This window comes from Myotis davidii, unplaced genomic scaffold, assembly GCF_000327345.1.
Source record: "Myotis davidii unplaced genomic scaffold, ASM32734v1 scaffold196, whole genome shotgun sequence".
Classification (NCBI taxonomy): Eukaryota; Metazoa; Chordata; class Mammalia; order Chiroptera; family Vespertilionidae; genus Myotis; species Myotis davidii.
In genome coordinates this window covers 5,325,089-5,336,027 of record NW_006288258.1, presented here as the reverse complement: position 1 = coordinate 5,336,027, position 10,939 = coordinate 5,325,089, and the positions used below count along the sequence as shown (strand labels likewise).

The 10,939-nt window shown below is 36.5% G+C and overlaps 1 protein-coding gene across 1 annotated transcript in view; it reads right to left on the bottom strand.

Moving 5' to 3' along the window:
• Positions 1-10,939, bottom strand: part of CDK19 (cyclin-dependent kinase 19) — a 136,599-nt gene that overhangs the window by 125,059 nt on the left and 601 nt on the right. The gene's annotated exons all lie outside the window — the stretch shown is intronic.

Below are 10,939 nucleotides of genomic sequence, written 5' to 3'. Positions count from 1 at the left end.
TGTGTGTGTGTGTGTGTGTGTGTGTGTGTGTGTGTGTGATGTATATGCAAATACATCTACAGAAAATCAAATGTAGCTATCTGTTAACTGCTTAATCAGACTCTGGGATGGAAAACTACAGCCCAGGCTAAATCCCACCATGCCTGTTTTTATAAATAAACTTTTATTAGAACACTGCCAATGTCCATTCATTTGCCTGTTGTCTATGGCTGCTTTCTCACTACAACTATAGAATTAAGAGTAGTTGTGACAGGGACCACATGGCCTTCAAAACCTAAACTATTTACTGGCCCTTTACAGAAAAATTTTTTTGCTAACTCCCGATCTAGACAATGGATATACAGGTGATCATAGAACTAAGTCTATAAACTTCTCTGTATGTTAGAAAGTTTTTATAATCAAAAGCTGAAAATTTTACAATTTTATACATGAATCTTTTGACTTCTCAAGAATTTAGATAAATATAGAAATAGATTATTGAAAGAGAACTTGGACACAATCATAACAATGATATACTAAAAAGTTGTTATGCCATTTTTAGTGCAAAAGGAACAACTTTTTAAGACAGAAACTTGGTGTCTTAAACACACTTACCCTAATAGGAATTTATCCTATAGAAATACAAAGTGTAAAAAAGATAAGTAGCAGTGTTTGTTATCTGCCACACACTGGTTGCAAGCACTTCACATGTTATGTAATCCTCACAACGATCCTATCAGGTAAGTACCACTATTACCCCCACTTCACAGATGAGGAAACTAAGACACAGAGTTAATTTGCCCAAGTCACACAGCTAATAAGTGGTATAGCTAGGATTATGAATCTAGATAATACAATTTCAAAGCCCAATCTTTTTTTATATGTAGAAAAGCAATTTATTCCATTACAGTATAAGCACTTACATAGTTAGTCATGGAGAAAAATAGCAGGCCTGCTGTTGAAACATGTCACCCAAAACAGAGATGTATCAAACCAGTGGTCAAGTACTAACTCCTAAAAATAAAAAAGCAACTCTTATCCCAGATTAATTTACTTATAAAAACAAATACATGCTTATCAATTCACCCTTCTGAACTTAGCTGAATAGTCTACCTCTTTACAACTTGGTAGTCCCAAGTTTTAAAAAAAACAAAACCATTTCACATAAAGGAAAAAAAATATGAAAACAGCTCAAGAAATACACCAACAGCGCCAGCTGGTTTGGCTCAGTGGATAGAGCGTCAGCCTGTGGACTGAAAGGTCTCAGGTTTGATTCCAGTCAAGGGCATACGCCTGGGTTGTGGGATCAATCCCCAGTAGGGGGTGTGCAGGAGGCAGCTGATCAATGCTTATCTATCATCATTGATATTTCTCTCTCTCCCTCTCTTTTTTTCTCTGAAATCAATAAAAATATACTTTAAAAAAGAAGAAATACACTAACAAGCAAAACTGTATGGAAAAGAGGAACACGTAATTTTGACTTAACTCACAAAATTGAGAAGAGACTGGTCTACACAGGAAAATGTGCATCCTGGAAAATCAGGTGTGAAGATTTTATTTTATTTTGTTGTTGTTAATCATCACCTGAGGATATCTTTCCATTGATTTTGAGAGGGAATGGAAGGGAGGAGGAGAGACAGAGACAGAGAAACATCAATGTGAGAGAGACACATTGATTGTTTGCCTCCCACATGTACCCAGACGGGGACTTGGAATCGAGCCTACAACTGAGGCACATGCCCTTGACTGGAATCAATGTGGCTGACGCCCTATCCACTGAGCCAAACCGACTAGGGCTATTTTATTTTTATTTTTGTAAAACCTAAGTGATTGCAGAGAAGCAAGCAAGCTTCTAATAAAAAAAAGTCCCATGACCAACAAAATATACCAGAAGACATAGAGCAATAGTTTTGGGTTCTGAGAAAAAAAAAATATTCTTAATATAGAATTCTATATTCAGCGAAACTATCAATCAAGTATGAGAACAAACTACATGCAAGAACTCAGAAAATCTACACATCCTATATGAAAAAGCTACTAAAAATATACATATACTTTTTTAAAAAAAGGAATCCAACGAAAACCACACATGGGATATTAAGAAATACTATTAGCTGAGTATGCCCAGAAGACTTCCATTAGGCCTTAAAACCTAGATTATTTCAAAAAGCACTTATTTAACACACAAGATTACACTTCCTTCTATAAGGGTCTCAATACCCTAATTCATTCAGCAATAAATAAACTTCATAATCATAATACTTTAAGACTGTTGAACAGTTTCCAATATTCACTTTTTAGAATCAACCCATAGACAAAAAGCAATGAATAAACCAGGATGCTATAAAAATTACACTTTAAAAATTGGGAGACAGAGAAAAAAAGAGTAAGAGAAATGTGTTACTTTAACATTCATATCAGGAAGGTCCATATACTATCCTGATAAATAAGAAAAAGAAATTTAAGTCTATAATTTAAAGTCATAAATGTATTCACCGTAAAAAGTTTTAAAAAAAAAAAGGTAAGAAATTTCAAGGTTGAGCCCTAACCGGTTTGGCTCAGTGGATAGAGCGTCGGCCTGCAGACTCAAGGGTCCCAGGTTCGATTCCGGTCAAGAGCATGTACTTTGGTTGCAGGCATATCCACAGTGGGGGGTGTGCAGGAGGCAGCTGATCTATGTTTCTCTCTCATCAATGTTTCTAGCTCTCTATTCCTCTGTAAAAAATCAATAAAATATATTAAAGAAATTTCAAGGTTGAGATGGGAAAAGGGAAAATAGAAAGTAGTGAGAATTCACAAAATTGCTCAGCTTTTCTAACGTAAAGTCAACAGAAACTGCCTAAAGTGGATAAATCAAGAAATAGAATTACATGTATACTAGAGGCCCAGTGCACAAAATTTTGTGCACTGAGGGGGGAGAGGGGCTCCCTCAGCCCGGCCTGCACCCTCTCGCAGTCCCAGACACCTTGCTCCTTACCACCCACCTGCAGCGGAGGCAGGAGAGGATCCCACCACCACCGCTGGGCTCGCCAGCCGTGAGCCTGGCTTCTGGCTGAGTGGTGGTCCCCCTGTGGGAGCGCACTGACCACCAGGGGGCAACTCCTGCACTGAGCTTTTGCCGCCTGGTGGTCAGTGCAGTTCTGCCATTTGGTCGATTTGCATATTAGGGTTTTATTATATAGAATACTTTAAAATTATAATGTTAGGTGCTCACTTCAGCAGCACATATACTAAAATTGGAACGATACAGAGAAGATTAGCATGGCCCCTGCGCAAGGATGACATGCAAATTCGTGAAGCATTCCATATTAAAGAAAAAAAAATTATAATGGTAAGCACCAGCAAAACTTTAAACACAAACAGTTAACACTAGTTTCCTTTGAGAAGTGAAGGAGGCTTGGGAGTGGACAATAAGAAAGATTTTACTTTTAAGTACAATTGTACTGTTGGAGTTTTTTTAAATCATGTGCTACTATTATCTGACAAAATTTAATAGCATAAAAACATTTCTATTTTGATACAAATATGCTATAAAAATCAAAAAGTTGCTGAGAAATTAGTTAATAGAACTCTGACTTTCTAAGTTACACAAGCTCACATTACACACAGTGGGGCAAAAATAGGTTTACAGTTACGAATAAATGAAATGCAAAATTTATTCTTGTATTATTTAGTTATTGTATTATTTTCCATATGAACTGTAAACCTACAATGTATAACGTTTTGCTCTACAATGTATAACTTTTCAGAAGGAAGGTCAATTTTTTTAAATTTGCATCTAAATTCAAAACAATAGGTTTCACCCAGTGCTTAAATAACTCTTAAAATGAAACTATAATTACATTGCAAAAGGAAAAGGGGAAGAGGAAACAAACTTTTGTAAAAAGTAACATACTTTGTGCCTCAACCTGCTTGGTACTTTTACGGGTAAGCTTATTTAACAATCACAACAAAAATTATACCTTTCTACAGAAAGAGGCAATTAACACACCTCTAAGGCCAAAATTTTGCCTTATTTTTTTTAACAGTCGTGGACTTACCTTTCTGTCCTAATGTAAATATCTACAAATATTTGCCAAACAGTTTGCCATGACAGGTTTTGGTCTGTGGTCACAGAAGAAAACTAGGGTAGCTGGCGTATTTGGTAATCCAAGCTATCTGCTAATCACATTCATCTTGGTAACAGATCATCAACCACAAAGCCTCATTGAAATAATATTTTTTTTAAATATATTTTATTGAATTTTACAGAGAGGAAGGGAGAGAGAGATAGAGAGTTAGAAACATCAATGAGAGAGAAACATCGATCAGCCGCCTCCTGCACAACTCCCACCGGGGATGTGCATGCAACCCAGGTACATGCCCTTGACCGGAATCGAACCTGGAACCTTTCAGTCCGCAGGCTGACGCTCTATCCACTGAGCCAAACCGGTTTCGGCTGAAATAATATTTTTAAATAGAAAATGCATAACAGGTTAAAGCCTCTATAGGGAGGGTATGTTTTTTCTTCAGAAAGACTTCAAATATTAGAAATTCACAACATTTTAAAAGAATAGCAATTATTTGAGGATTTCACAGGTTTTTATTTCTCTTTGATCAATCACCGACTTCTGGATAAGAACTCAAACCCTCAAGACTACTGCTGCACATTTGTATCCTGAATTACATCCTGTCGTCTCTCTTGAGACTCTCTTTTATCCTGCACAATGCATGCTCAAAACAGCTATTACAGGAACTGTTGGACCATCAGCTATTTATAAATGGTCAAAAATCTTTAAATAGCTTTGTCAGCTACCTCTTTATGGTTCTAAACCCAAAAAACTACCTGATTTTAAAGACACAGTCACACTAGTACTTAAAAAGATTTAAATGCTCTCTGAAAAGCAAGTGTCTTGTTCTTTTGTTTTGGAATCCAAAAGTAGCACTAACATCACACAGTCACAACATGACAAGATAAGGAACAAGTTGATCTTTAAAAACATTAGCCAAATACTCTGACTCTATTCATTCACCACCAAGAAAACTTCAAATTCTAATGTACTGCCTAAGTCTTCTACATTGATACTTAAATTTCACTGCACTACTTGAGCATTTTACAAAACTAATACACAATTTAACATATTAATTTCTTTATCCAGCATATCCAGTTCAAAAATATAGTAAACTAAAGTAAAAATTCTTAATTCATCAAAAATCTTCCCTGCCCATTGATTGGCCTGCCCAAGGTTGATTCCCAGTCAAGGGCACATACCTGGGTTGCAGGTTCAATCCCCTGCCCTGCCTTTTTTTTTGGGGGGGGGGGGCAATCAATCAATGTGTCTCTCTCACATCCATGTCTGTCGGTTGTGCGCTCTCTCTCTCTCTCTCTCTCTCTTCCTTCCTCCCCTCCTTCCTACTCTCTAAAAAGCAATGGAAAAAAATATCCTCTGGTAAGCGTTAAAAAAAACACCTCCCCATAAGTCTGTCTACTTGTCTATCGAAAACTCAGATACACCTTTCCCATGCTCCTAAACCAGTAACTTTCACTTCCTACAGCAAACTAATGATTTAGAACTCATTTTTATGTACTAATAATTATTTTTAAAGCCATAACATTTCTCTTCTCTATTCTCAGCTCCCTGTCTCTAGTCTTTGAAAAGTTTTATTTCATACAGCACCATCTTAAGCAAATCATTTCAAGCCATTACTTCCAAGGGTAAACAATTTCTAGGAATTTAATTTATAGTTATACTAATACACACAAAATACTGTACCTACTAGGATATTCACTGCAGTGTTAGTACTAGCAAAAGACTGGAGACGACCTAAATGCCCATCAAGAAGAACAAATTCAGTAGAATACAATGAAACTATTAAGAGGAACTAGGCATTGCAGTACATAAGATACATAATAATCTTCCAGCTATATTTAAGGTTAAAAACTAGAGGGAAAAACGTGTACTACTATTTATCATCAAACACACAGCCCCCAAGAAAACCTCTCTAAAAAGAAAAAACAAGTTGCTTCTAGAAAGGAGAAAAGGTAAAGGGAAGACTACATTACATTATATATCTTTTTGTGCACATGCATTTATTACGCATTCTTTTTTTGTTTTTTTACAAAATGTTTTTTGAAAATGTAATCAGATACCCTTGATTCCACTCACAAATTGAGTTTTCCAGTTCCAGTATCGGTTTGCTTTATCAAACAATTTCAGCCTCAAATTTTCACCTATAACTTGAAAGGCATCTTTCCTATTTCATTTGTCCTCACCGTCATTTACACATTTTTATTAAAAGGTCACTCCATGGATTTGAGAGTTATGTGTTGCTAAACCACTCATTGCAAAAACTCTAAACCTGTGCATTCCAATATTATTGCTACTAGCCACTTTCTCAGACACACTAATCAGGTCTCTTGAGCCACATGTGACTAGTGGCTACCATATTGGACAGCACAAATGTGTTCTCATCATTGCAGAAATAATAACATCACTGCTCTAATCAAAGGACTGGCAAACTACTCTGCAGGGCCAAATCCAACCCATCACCTGTTTTTGTAGATAAAGTTTTACTTACAAAACACAGCCATTCTAATTTGTAGTTGTTTATTATCTGTTGATACGTTGGCACTACAATAGCAGATTCAAGTAATTGCAACATAGAAAGTATGGCCCACAAAGCCTAAAATATGCAGCATCAGCCTCTTTACAGAAATTTGTCAACCACTGCTCAATTTCATTGAAAAGAATATTTATTTCCTCTGGGCCTCAAAAATAAAGTTTTGAAGGCTTGCAATGCATAAATGAAGAACCAATTAAACATATACCAATGCCTACTTGATTCACTAAGTACTACTTAACTTTTTAAAATATATCCATGATATCAAAAAAGTCCTAAAATGTTTGAACGCTGACATTTTCTAAGCATCTCTATAAAATAGGTACTAAAAGCACAGAAGATAGGTAACTGCAGTCTAGATCCTCTAGAAGAGCTGGCATAAAGACCAAAAAATGCCTAGTAATTCAAAAAAATTCACCTATGCTCCTTATCAATCTATTGTTTCAACTGTCTTGAAAAGCACCATATAATTTCTTAGAACAAAAATTACACTAGACCTAGTTAGTGCTACAGAAGTATTTATATTTAACCATGTATCTCAAGCAACATCACTGTATTTCAGGCTTTCAAAATTATTACTAAAAAATTAGGGGTTCATGTTTACCTATTCAGGGCATTTTTTAAATTAAATACAAATTTTGAGAGTGCAGTATCTGTCCAACCCTGTGATCACACATTTGTAGCTATTAGTTGAAGAGGCAGATAAATATCACTTACAGTGCTATTATACACATAAGAATAGAGTGACAGAAGCACAGCTAATGAGTATACTGGGTGAATAAGGGGAGGCTTCTAAAAGAAAAAATATTTAAATTGGAGCATAAGCAGGAGTTTGCCAGGTCTATGGGGTAAGAGGAAGAGAGAGGGAGGAATGGTAGAGCAACACCACTCTAATTTCAATATAAAAAAAGAAAATGAAACAGGAAAAACTTAGCAAGTCCTAAAAAATGAGTAGTTCAATGCTCCAGAAGCATATGGCTTGAACACACTGGAAAAAAGAGGGAGTTGGTGGCAGTGTAAAGACTGTGAAGACTAAAGGCTTTAGGATCTGAATGCAAATACTTTTACATGCCGAACTAAGGAATTAAGATTGGATGTGACTGTATGAGACACAGAGAATGTACAGTTTTTCCAATAAGAGATATGACATGGTTTATTTTATTTTGTACGAAAATGACACTGGCAGCAACTTTGATCTTGGGTAGCAGTGAGGAAAGACTAATGGCAGAGACCAATCAGCTACTGTGCAGATCAGAAGATGACCAAAAGTAATGACAGTGAGGATGAAGAGAAACCAGATGAAGAGAATCAGTGATAGAATCCAGAGGCCAGCATGCCTACTTTTTAAAAATGTCCCTCATATGTGATTATTTTCCCTTTTCCATATTCTTTGGTATAGATGTATCCTTTGCATGGAAAAAGTTTATATAATAAGTTTGTCAAAACTGAAGGCTTTTTTTGTTTCTCCTCCCATGGCATTAGGATGGAAAAGACATTAGAAATGCAGTAATTCAGAGTCAAGAGATCTGGACTTCAGGTTGTCTCTGCTGAGACTGTGGGCATAACAATTAACTTCTAAAAGCTTTGATTTTTCTCATTTGTAAAAAGAGAAAATTAGACACAATGATCTGAAACTCTTGCAAGTTCTAAAATGCTATGATTATACTGATACATCTTTAATTTTCAGGTCTCCAAAAAAATGCAAACACAATCATCTATTTAACTACCAACCAAATGTGAAAAATCCATCAAAACCAGGCAAACACTATTCTATTATTTACCCACTACATTTATTTGTAGAAGGTTTCATGGCATACATTAAGACATATAGTCATCAACTACTCATCTGAAACCCTAACTCTGTAAGACTTCTCTGTCAGTCATTTCACTTTCAATTACTAAGTATCTTTCAAAAACATCTCCAAAAAGGAGCATTCTTTTATTGGAGTGGTTCAAAAGACTAAATGAATGTCTGCAAAGTTGAATAGTAGTATTGTTGGGTACAAGTTTTCAGACATAACACTATCCTATGGAATCATGTTTGTCTGAACCTCTTACTGACAAAGAACTTTTTAACAATATTCCTTTATCAATCAAAACAAGAAGTGTTTCAAACTTGAGAAATATGGTCTCAAGATCTGTAACCATAAACTATTGTGACTTTTTACTAATGTTAAAAGAAAAACTGTATCACAAATTCTTCTCATACTAAAACATATAGAAATATTCTGAACTTGTTTCTTTTCAAGAATAAATTTTTAACCTGATTTTTTTTTTTAAAGTTGGGTGAAAAGATTCTCTTTCTTCAAAACAAAAAGATGGAACAAATAAAATTTAAAGGTGAAAAACTCAGATGTAAATCTTGCATTTTGCAGTCTAAAGACCTGAACAATTTATTGGTTATACAGTATACTACACTATATATACACACTAATTTCTTTTTAAGGTATCCATGTGATTTTTCTTGCTCCCTAAAATAGAATTACACATTTTTCTGCGTTAACCAAAATAAATTCTGGAAAGAGCTAAACTGTTATTTACCATGATCAGAGTATAAAATCCTTTACTATGCAAATCCGTATAATAACATTGGTTCTCAACCTTCCTAATGCCGCGACCTTTTAGTACAGTTCCTCATGTTGTGGTGACCCCCAATTTCATTGTTACAATTGAACATAATTAAAGCATAGTAATTAATCACAAAACAATATGTAATTATGTATGTTTTTTCCGATGGTCTTAGGCAACCCCTGTGAAAGGGTAGTTTGACCCGCAAAGGGGTCGCGACCGACAGGTTGAGAACCGCTGGTTTAGAACATCACTAAACATTTTTTCTTTCAAACTGCTGGTATCAATGAACATCAAAATGAACCTGACATAACCCACAAGAGATGTGGAAGTGTAGCTTAAATTTCAACTAGACCTTTGGTCCAAGAAAGAAATCCTTTACTTTGACTTTTCTTACATGTAAGAAATATAGTAATTAAAAACTAATGCTTTCAAAAAAAATAAAAGGAAAACTAATGCTTTCAGATCCTGAAAGTTTTTTTTAAAGCATAATATTTTGAAGATACACAAACTGATCTTTACTAAAGAATCTCCATTAATCCTAGTCAAACAAATTTCACCCAAGAAAAAAGTGTATTCGACTCAAAAACTTTATTAGAGGAGGGAAATATTTTAAAATAAGAAATAGAAGCAGGAATTAAATTATCTGTTTTTGTTGTAGCCCATGCTATTCAAATACAATTCAGAAGCGGAATTTTTAACTTTTCTCAAAAGTTGCCTGCTATTTTAACCAAAAAAAAAATCGAAAAAACATTTTTTAAAATTCCAGATCAAGTATATTACAAAGTTAGCATGAGTGTGAAAAACAGCACTTTTGGTTTGTTTTGTAATGTCAATGTCCAATCAGGACAATCAGACGTAGATTCCCCCAGAACAACGGTGTAACAAGTAAAGTGGATAATCCAAAAACAAAATACAAGTCAATTACAGTATATCAAAGACACCTGGCAATTAACTAAAAGCATTCTGGAGAGAGAAAAAAGCTTACAAACAACTCAATACTATGGGGCCCATTCAGTTATAACAAGAGAAGAAATTATTTACTATTATATAGTAACTTATAATTTTCACGTTTCATGATAAAGCAACTTATAACGTGTGCCTTTTCATTCCCTGTATGAAATTAGCACACACCTACGCACTACCTAGAGTCCATGTAGCCACCATTCCGATGACAACAAGGCGCACAGAACGACAAGCAGCTCTTCAAACTTACTGATGTCACTGTGACTGACATGGCTTATTCAGAAATGTTCCGCTGAGAGCCTAAGGCAGGTCTCCCGTACAGTGCGACCATGCTTACATGCTAAGGGGGGCCGGCTCTCGTTCTGGGGCAGGGTAGTTCCTGCCAGGATGGGCCAGGAGGTGAGGATGGCAGGGAGCGGGGTCCCCCCTGTCCCGCAGCGCCAGCCCAAGCCCTCCAGGACCAGGGAGAGGGGTCCTCAATGGTACATTATCCAGCTCGCCTTCCCCTAAGTCGGAGAACAATCAGCAAGGGCTTCCTAAGGGGTTCCTTCAGGTCCCCCTCAGCCCCCAGGAAAACAAAGGTTCGGCCCGGATCTGTATCGCTCCGCATTCCGTTCTGGATCACGGGGGCTCGAAAACCCCGGCCCGAAGTCCTGTGGCCGAGGATGGCGCGGAGGACCTCGGAGGACCCACGGTGGGGCAATGAGTTACCAAAGAACTCTTCCATTCCGCGGGCCAAATGCGGCTCCGCTCTCGGGGGACCCCACATTCGAAGGAAGGTGCAGAGCCCAGACGGGAGAAAGCTCATCGTGGGAGGGGTCGAGAA